The sequence below is a fragment of the Bombina bombina genome, chromosome 5, assembly GCF_027579735.1.
Source record: "Bombina bombina isolate aBomBom1 chromosome 5, aBomBom1.pri, whole genome shotgun sequence".
Lineage (NCBI taxonomy): Eukaryota > Metazoa > Chordata > Amphibia > Anura > Bombinatoridae > Bombina > Bombina bombina.
The window spans coordinates 951,205,874-951,215,412 of NC_069503.1; the positions used below are offsets into that span (position 1 = coordinate 951,205,874).

Sequence of the window (9,539 nt, forward strand, 5' to 3'; positions counted from 1 at the left end):
ATGCAGTAAATAATAAGCTGTTATGAAATATTAAAGTAATGGTTTTGTGCTTGTAATGGTGTATACATTTCTGCTTTCATGGATATGTTATAAAGTTACAATACAACTCCTTGCACTGTTATGTTATCAATGATGAAACTGGTTGTTGTTACATGGATAATTGTCAGTTGTCAGCTTCAGCTGTTTGATATTAATTCTATGTGTGTTAAGTTTTCAGCGCTGGACTTCAAATACTTAGGCCTCTTTTATGATAACCTCCTCCTGCTTATAAAAAATGTGATAAGTGATAGAATAAATTAAAAGTGGCACTACAATAGCTTTAAGTATTAAAAACTATGGTTAAAAATAATTAAAAGATTTGATGATAAGAAGTGATAAGTATAAAATTCTTACACACTCAATATAAAGTAATGTGTGATGATAATATACAAATAAACCACAATAGGAGAAATAGCAACAAAAACATAGATTGATTTAATATAATAAGATGATAAACGAATAACACTTGATAACAGGAAGCAGCAAGAAATTTAAGCATATAGAAAACATTTTCTGTAGATTTTGCTTTTTCAATAATGCATGGACAATCAAAATAAACAATGTATACAATACATCAAACCATCTTAATGAATTTTGTTGAACTGAACAATTCATATATAAAAGAGAGAGAGCACATAATATAAATATTCTTAATTGACATAAAATGAATCCTTTCTGAAAAAAAATAATCCAATGGATCAGTATAGAAAATTTACTTATCCAATTTTTTTTTTTTAAAAGACCTGAAATCGGGTGAAACGCTTAGAAAGCTGTGTATTTTTAAAAGCTGTACCCAGGATTTGTTTCCTTATATCAAATAAAGATCCCTAACCAAACTGGGAAGTTTGCAAGCTGTCTACTGCTTCCTGCGTACATTTAAGTAATAAGAGCAGGAAAATCACTGAGAAAAGAAACACCGGTTTACCACGGTGACTTGCGCAAGTCTGAAAAGAACTGGGACAAACAATCATCTACAATCATTACCGAGCACCGACATCATAAGCCTGCAAGATATCATATTGTGGACTCTAAAGGGTGAGATTACCTGCACAGCAGGCCACGTATATATCCACCTAAGGTATAAAGAAACACCGGTTTACCACGGTGACTTGCGCAAGTCTGAAAAAAACTGGGTCCAACAATCATCTACAATCATTACCGAGCACCGACATCATAAGCCTGCAAGATATCATATTGTGGACTCTAAAGGGTGAGATTACCTGCACAGCAGGCCAGGTATATATCCACCTAATGTATGAATCTGACAAGTAAGATCTGTGTGTACTAAACTGTGCTCCTAACATTTCACAGCGGGACTCTGAAAGTTTTGATAGTGGCTGTCCACTACTATTTTTACTGAACTACTAATCATAACTTTTAAGAAATAAATTGAAACTACAAATTGTGACCGCAAAAAGACTATTACCTTTAACTATAGGTACAGCTAAGATACAAAACAACTTTTAAGTGATAAATTGAAACTACATTTTTGGGACGCTAAAAGACTATTAGCTTTAACTATAGGTACAGCTAAAGATACCAAAACGCCTACCTATTTGACATGCTTTTTTTTTTTTAAAAAAAGGTAATTCTCTATAATGATCCATTGGATTAATTATTTTAAGAAAGGAATCATTTTATGTCGATCAAGACTTTTTAAATTCTGGGCTCTCTCTCTTTTATATATGAATTTTGCAACCAAATTCATTAAGTTGGTTTGATGTAGACATTCTTTCATTTGATTGTCTTATTTTATTTTGTTTGTCCATGCATTATTAAAAAAGCTAAATCTACCAAAAATATTTTTTATATGCTTAATTTTTTTTCTGCTTCCTTTTATCAAGTGTTATTCGTTTATCATCTTTTTATATTAAATCAATCTATGTTTTTATAGCTAATTCTCCTATTGTGGTTTATTTGTATATTATCATCACACATTACTTTATATTGATTGTGTAAGAATTTTATAATTATTACTTATTATCATCAAATTTTGTTATTACTTTTACCCATAGTTTTTAATACTTAAAGCTATTGTAGCGCTACTTTTAATTTATTCTATCACTTATCATATTAATTTTATGTGACTTGCAGTTTGCAAAATGAATGCATTACTTTCAATATATATATATATACACACACACGTACACTACCAACACACTCTGACACATATTTTATACACACTATGGGAGCTGCCTCAGATTGGGTTTATTCTTGTCTGCTTTGAGCTGCAACAACTCTGTGGGTGGTGCTGGACGCTGGTGCTCGCGGGTCGCGGCTCATAGGAAATACTAGTCATGGTGAGCAATGGATCTAAGCAGACCTGTAGTGCTCACTCACTGCCTCTCTCCATAACTTAACATGTGAATAAAATATATGTATTTGTTATTTAGAAATATTAATTGTTTGTATTCATTCAGTTTTGACCGCATATGGCCAGTGCCCCTGACTGCACGTCCCTGCTACCTAGGTATCTAGTTTTACTTTTCAGCAAAAGATTATCAAGCGATATTTTATGTACATTTCCTAAATAAAAGTACATTAAATGGGAAACCTATTTTAAATTGCTGCACTCATTAAAGGGCGTCTCACATTGTCCTCATGAATTTTTATGTGTTTAATTATATCTCTTATTCTAAACTCTGTTGTCTTTTCTCTACTTTACACGCACACACTCTGTCTCATACACAGACATACACAAAAAAACTAAACAAAAACAAATAAATCAAAAACAATCCCTTTTATGTGTTAGTTAAAGCAGTTTGCCTTGACAATTTCTTTGCAGGGAATGGTATATTTATTATTTAACCCTAAATTTGTCACTGTTCAGACAGAGCAAAAGTTTTAAGTTCTCTAGTTACTTCTACTGTACTGACATTGTTTTCTCTGGGTATCTTTGTTGAAATTAAGTAGGAATAAAAGCTCAGGAGTGTGCACGTCTCTTGATCACTAAATGGCAGCAGTCTTGCAAGAATGAATTGAAACAGCACTGGATGTCAGCAGTCTGCACTATTTCCTGCCATTTAGGGGCCCAGAATGCCTTGCCTCTACCTAGGTATCTTGTTTTCAACATAGATTATCAAGCGATATTTGTTGTACATTTCCTAAATCGAATTTAATCGGAAACTTATTGAAAATTGCTGCGCTCTGTAGTTGGGCGTCACTCATTATGCATATGAAATTGAAGGCTTTTATATCTTTTTTTTGTGGTTTGGTACGGTAAGTACTAGGTACATTATTAATTTAAAATGAATCACATGATCACCTTGCTAACTTGGAAGTTTTTCTAACACCAAGGATGGCATGATTTAGGCCAAACATTTCACCCCCAATAATTTAAAACAAAAGGTGTACAATTGTATATTTAAAAAGAAATTAATGTTGAAAAATTTTCAAATCTTTATCTAATCAACAATTTGAAGTTTAATTTTGACATTATCTTTTTAATGCTTGACACACCTTTTTAAAAGCCTCTCTCTTAAAATGCACATGGTATTGTGCCATCCATGCCACCATGGTAGTTTACTTTTGAAACATGCCGAGAATGGAATGGATTTTTAATTCCCCTGTAAATTTGCTTCCTTCCAGTTATCCTTTTTAGGAATCTGAGAAGAATACTTTGCAATTGATTATGGTCTGTAATAGCGGACCTCTTAAAGGGACATCACATGCTATTTAAAAACAGCTAATAATAAATTAATTAATTGTTTTAAGGATTGTGCAAGTTCAATTTTAACATTGAAGATTGCATCTAAATGTGCAGTGCACATCACAAATACTCAGCCTGAGTCTTGCTAATTGACTTAGTTATTGATCATCTTTAAGATTAACAGAATATATAAAAAGATGAGCTAATCAAAAAAAGAAATATTACACAAAACCAGTGAATAAACACTGCAGTGCACAAATACACATTTACTGAGTGAAATATTTAATAAATGTTCAAAATTGTTCATTCTCAGACAGTCACACAGCACAGAGATGAAGCAGTTACAAGTTGGTTCCTTTTTTTTCTTGTAGACAAGAAATATTTAGACATATTATCTCTAAAGTAAAATAAAACAACTATTGATAATTGTATTGACAAATTTTTGTTCATTGAAGATAATCAAATCAGTCACGCTTGACTTTAGTCTCTGTCTCACCCACAGCTCTTGTGTCAAACTAAATTTTATTGTAAGATTAAGAAAATCTATACCTTGTATAGAAATTAGTGACCACAAAAAAAATACATTTTCTAACTTTGAAAAAGAAAAAAAAAAAAAGATCCGAAAGTAATGTTTTTTAGTCTATTATAATATTAAAAAAGGTGAAATGTGTTGAGATATAAAAATACATCAACCATAGGCAGCCCGTTTCGCAATCTTTGTGCCTCATTCATTTTCCAAAATTTTATTTTTTGTATGGTTGATGTTCAACTCAACTCAAGCATTTCATCTTTTTGAGATTTTATATCTATATTTAAAATTAAAATACTCAATTCCTCATTTATTCCTTAAAACTTCAGAATCTTATGATATGATGATCATTGATAGAGGATCACATGTGAAATAATCTACCATAGGTGGTATTTTTTAATCGGGTTACTATACTAACCTTCCTCTATAACCAACCATTTAAAGGGACATGAAACCTTTCTTTTGTAATGTCCTTTTTATATTTCACAAGTATTTATCATAAATATTTTTTTTTTACATTTTAAACATTGATACTTAGTAATATTTAATTGGAGGAGGCTCATATGGGCCAAACAGGCTGTCTATGGCTGGTGATGTTAATCACTCAAATTACACATTGAGTGAAATAATTAACCTACGCCATACTGACGAGCCCCAAGATAGGGCGAAACAGTCTTATTTCATTCATAACCCCCCTCTATTAAATTACTGTAGTTGATTAGGTAGGTTACTATGGAGGCAGGGGTGTATATTTTGGCCTTGGCAAACAAGGCCCTTGCCTAGGGCAGCATATATGTGAGCGGTGCAGTAGATTTGTTGTGGCTATATTTCATAGAGTTATTTTAGAAGTATTATACAGGTATCTAATGAGAGACTTAGTTTACGAAACTTAAAATCAAGGGAGTATAATAAGAGAGGTAACTCTGAACCTTTCTTTTATTCGAATAGCTATTACATTTAGTTTTCTTGCATTTACAACACTCAGCATTGTGCTTGCAAACTATTGAATCTGAGTTTTTCTACATATATTGTAGTAATAGTTGTGTATTTGTATGTGTGAGTGTATATATTTATATATATGTGTGTGTGTGTGCACGTGCGCATGTGTGACAGTGTCTATGTGCATAACTTTGTATGTGTCTGTGATTATGTAGGTCACTCTCTGTGCAAGTGTTTTGCAAGCTCTGGTGGACGTTTACTTTGGAAATACTATTCCAAATAAAAAAAAAAAATCCAAAAAATGCCTAAGACCTTGGGGGGGCTCAGCAGAATTTTGAGTGCCTAGGGCTGCACAAAATCTAAATACGCCAATGCACATTGCATGTTGGTGTTAGAAGAACACTGTTGCCCATGAATAAATACAATTACCTTAAAGGGACACTGAACCAAATTTTTTTCTTTTGTGATTCAGATAGAGCATATAATTTTAAGCTACTTTCTAATTTACTTCTATTATCAAATGTTCTTCATTTTCTTGGTATGTTTATTTTAAATTACAACAATGTAAGTTTAGATGCCGGCTAATTTTTGGTGAACAACCTGGGTTGTTCTTGCCGATTGGTGGACAAATTCATCCACCAATTGAAAAGTGCTGTCCACAGGTATGAACCAAAAAAAAGTTTAGATACTTTATTTTCCAAAAAAAGATAGCAAGAGAACAAAGACAAATCAGAAATTGAATCACGAAAGAAAAAATTTGTGTTCAGTGTCCCTTTAACACTATCAAATTTCGAGTTGTGAATTATAAATTTTGAACTATACTTTAATAGCAATAATAATATACATCTTAATTTTTTTTTCAACAATAAAGTTGTTTCATCAAAAAAGTGTATTCTTTATTGTCTTATTTTTTCGAATAAAATAAGTGTTTTTATTTGTGTTAGCTATTTGATTTATTTATATGACCCTCATAGTTATCATAACTGAAATAATAGAGAAAATAAAGATATACAACTGTTCTTAGTATTTATATATTATTTTATTTTTAATAATCAATAAACACTTGAAAAAATTCTCCACAATCCTCCCCACAACACCAATAATTGGCATGAATAATTATTTTTATATAGAGATGGAAGAATATTGTCAGCAGCAGCAGTAAGCAGCATTTTTCGAAAAATACAGAAACTGATTTGTTTTCAGCTCAGTTCCATCAGCAGTCTGTAGATTAATTTGTAGTCCATAAACAAAGCATTTGTAATTGTTGCTCTTAATTTTGTAAATAAACAGTCAAACAAAGGCCAGATTTAGCAAATCTGAAAGTATCTTCCCGTTTCTAGCACAACTCCAGCAGTACAGAAATGAAGCATTTGTAGACTAGTTGGTGCTCCTTAATTTTGTAAATACACAGACAAACAAAGGCCAGACTTAGAAATCAGAAAGGATCCTGTTCTCAGCACAACTCCAGCAGTACAGAAACGAAAACTCCAGCAGTACAGAAACGAAGCACTTGTAGTCAGTGCTCCTCAATTTTTTAAATACACAGACAAACAAAGCACAGACTTATAAATCAGAAAGGAACCTGTATAATAAAGAAAAACAGAGATTCATTAAGTAAACAGTACAAATAACACATGCAAACCTATCTAAAACAAAGCAACTGCATTTAAGGGGTGTACAATACTAATAACTATATTATTACCTTTCAGTGATGGAAAATGCCTTTTATAAAATTGTACCAACTCTCAGCAGCAGCAAAAGCAGCAATTATTAAATACACAGTCAAATAAGGGCCGGATTTAGAATTCTGAAAGGATCCTGTATAATAAAGAAAAACACAGAGTGTCATTAAGTAAACAGTACACAAAAAAAAACACATGCAAACCTAGGTCAAAGAAAGCCAATGCATTAAAAGGGTGTGCAATACTAATAACTATATTATTATTACCTTTCAGAGATGGAAAATGTCTTTGAGAAAATTGTACCAACACTCAGCAGCAGCAGCAGTTATTATTAAAAAAAACAGTCAAATGTGGGCCGGCTTTAGTATTCCGAAAGGATCCTGTATAATAAAGAAAAACACAGAGTTTCATTAAGTAAACAGTAGACAAAAATAACACATGCAAACCTAGGTAAAAGAAAGACAATTCATTAAAGGTGGTGTCCAATACTAATAAAAATATTATTACCTTTTAGAGATGGAAAAAGCCTTTTATAAAATAGTACCAACTCTCAGCAGCAGGAAAAGCAGCAATTATTAAATACACAGTCAAATAAGGGTCGGCTTTAGAATTCTGAAAGGATCCTGTATAATAAAGAAAAACACAGAGTTTCATTAAGTAAACAGTAGACAAAAATAACACATGCAAACCTAGGTATAAGAAAGACAATTCATTAAAGGGGTGTGCAATACTAATAACTAAATTATTACCTTTCAGAGATGGAAAATGCCTTTTATAAAATTGTACCAACTCTCAGCAGCAGGAAAAGCAGCAATTATTAAATACACAGTCAAATAAGGGTCGGCTTTAGAATTCTGAAAGGATCCTGTATAATAAAGAAAAACACAGAGTTTCATTAAGTAAACAGTAGACAAAAATAACACATGCAAACCTAGGTATAAGAAAGACAATTCATTAAAGGGGTGTGCAATACTAATAACTAAATTATTACCTTTCAGAGATGGAAAATGCCTTTTATAAAATTGTACCAACTCTCAGCAGCAGGAAAAGCAGCAATTATTAAATACACAGTCAAATAAGGGTCGGCTTTAGAATTCTGAAAGGATCCTGTATAATAAAGAAAAACACAGAGTTTCATTAAGTAAACAGTAGACAAAAATAACACATGCAAACCTAGGTATAAGAAAGACAATTCATTAAAGGGGTGTGCAATACTAATAACTAAATTATTACCTTTCAGAGATGGAAAATGCCTTTTATAAAATTGTACCAACTCTCAGCAGCAGGAAAAGCAGCAATTATTAAATACACAGTCAAATAAGGGTCGGCTTTAGAATTCTGAAAGGATCCTGTATAATAAAGAAAAACACAGAGTTTCATTAAGTAAACAGTAGACAAAAATAACACATGCAAACCTAGGTAAAAGAAAGACAATTCATTAAAGGGGTGTACAATACTAATAACTAAATTATTACCTTTCAGAGATGGAAAATGCCTTTTATAAAATAGTACCAACTCTCAGCAGCAGGAAAAGCAGCAATTATTAAATACACAGTCAAATTAGTGTCGGCTTTAGAATTCTGAAAGGATCCTGTATAATAAAGAAAAACACAGAGTTTCATTAAGTAAACAGTAGACAAAAATAACACATGCAAACCTAGGTAAAAGAAAGACAATTCATTAAAGGGGTGTGCAATACTAATAACTAAATTATTACCTTTCAGAGATGGAAAATGCCTTTTATAAAATTGTACCAACTCTCAGCAGCAGGAAAAGCAGCAATTATTAAATACACAGTCAAATAAGGGTCGGCTTTAGAATTCTGAAAGGATCCTGTATAATAAAGAAAAACACAGAGTTTCATTAAGTAAACAGTAGACAAAAATAACACATGCAAACCTAGGTAAAAGAAAGACAATTCATTAAAGGGGTGTACAATACTAATAACTAAATTATTACCTTTCAGAGATGGAAAATGCCTTTTATAAAATTGTACCAACTCTCAGCAGCAGGAAAAGCAGCAATTATTAAATACACAGTCAAATAAGGGTCGGCTTTAGAATTCTGAAAGGATCCTGTATAATAAAGAAAAACACAGAGTTTCATTAAGTAAACAGTAGACAAAAATAACACATGCAAACCTAGGTATAAGAAAGACAATTCATTAAAGGGGTGTGCAATACTAATAACTAAATTATTACCTTTCAGAGATGGAAAATGCCTTTTATAAAATTGTACCAACTCTCAGCAGCAGGAAAAGCAGCAATTATTAAATACACAGTCAAATAAGGGTCGGCTTTAGAATTCTGAAAGGATCCTGTATAATAAAGAAAAACACAGAGTTTCATTAAGTAAACAGTAGACAAAAATAACACATGCAAACCTAGGTATAAGAAAGACAATTCATTAAAGGGGTGTGCAATACTAATAACTAAATTATTACCTTTCAGAGATGGAAAATGCCTTTTATAAAATTGTACCAACTCTCAGCAGCAGGAAAAGCAGCAATTATTAAATACACAGTCAAATAAGGGTCGGCTTTAGAATTCTGAAAGGATCCTGTATAATAAAGAAAAACACAGAGTTTCATTAAGTAAACAGTAGACAAAAATAACACATGCAAACCTATGTAAAAGAAAGCCAATGTATTAAAGGGGTATGCAATAATAATAACTATATACCTTTCAGAGATGGAGAATGC

The 9,539-nt window shown here is 31.8% G+C and overlaps 1 long non-coding RNA gene across 1 annotated transcript; it reads right to left on the reverse strand.

Moving 5' to 3' along the window:
- Window positions 1–6,173: 6,173 nt before the first annotated feature.
- LOC128659568 (uncharacterized) lies at window positions 6,174–7,431 on the reverse strand. Its single transcript, XR_008402429.1, has 4 exons — window positions 7,346–7,431; window positions 7,105–7,218; window positions 6,859–6,974; window positions 6,174–6,738 (listed from the first exon to the last, which is right to left on the reverse strand). It is a non-coding gene; the product is annotated as an uncharacterized LOC128659568 (long non-coding RNA).
- Between the last annotated feature and the right edge of the window lie 2,108 nt (window positions 7,432–9,539).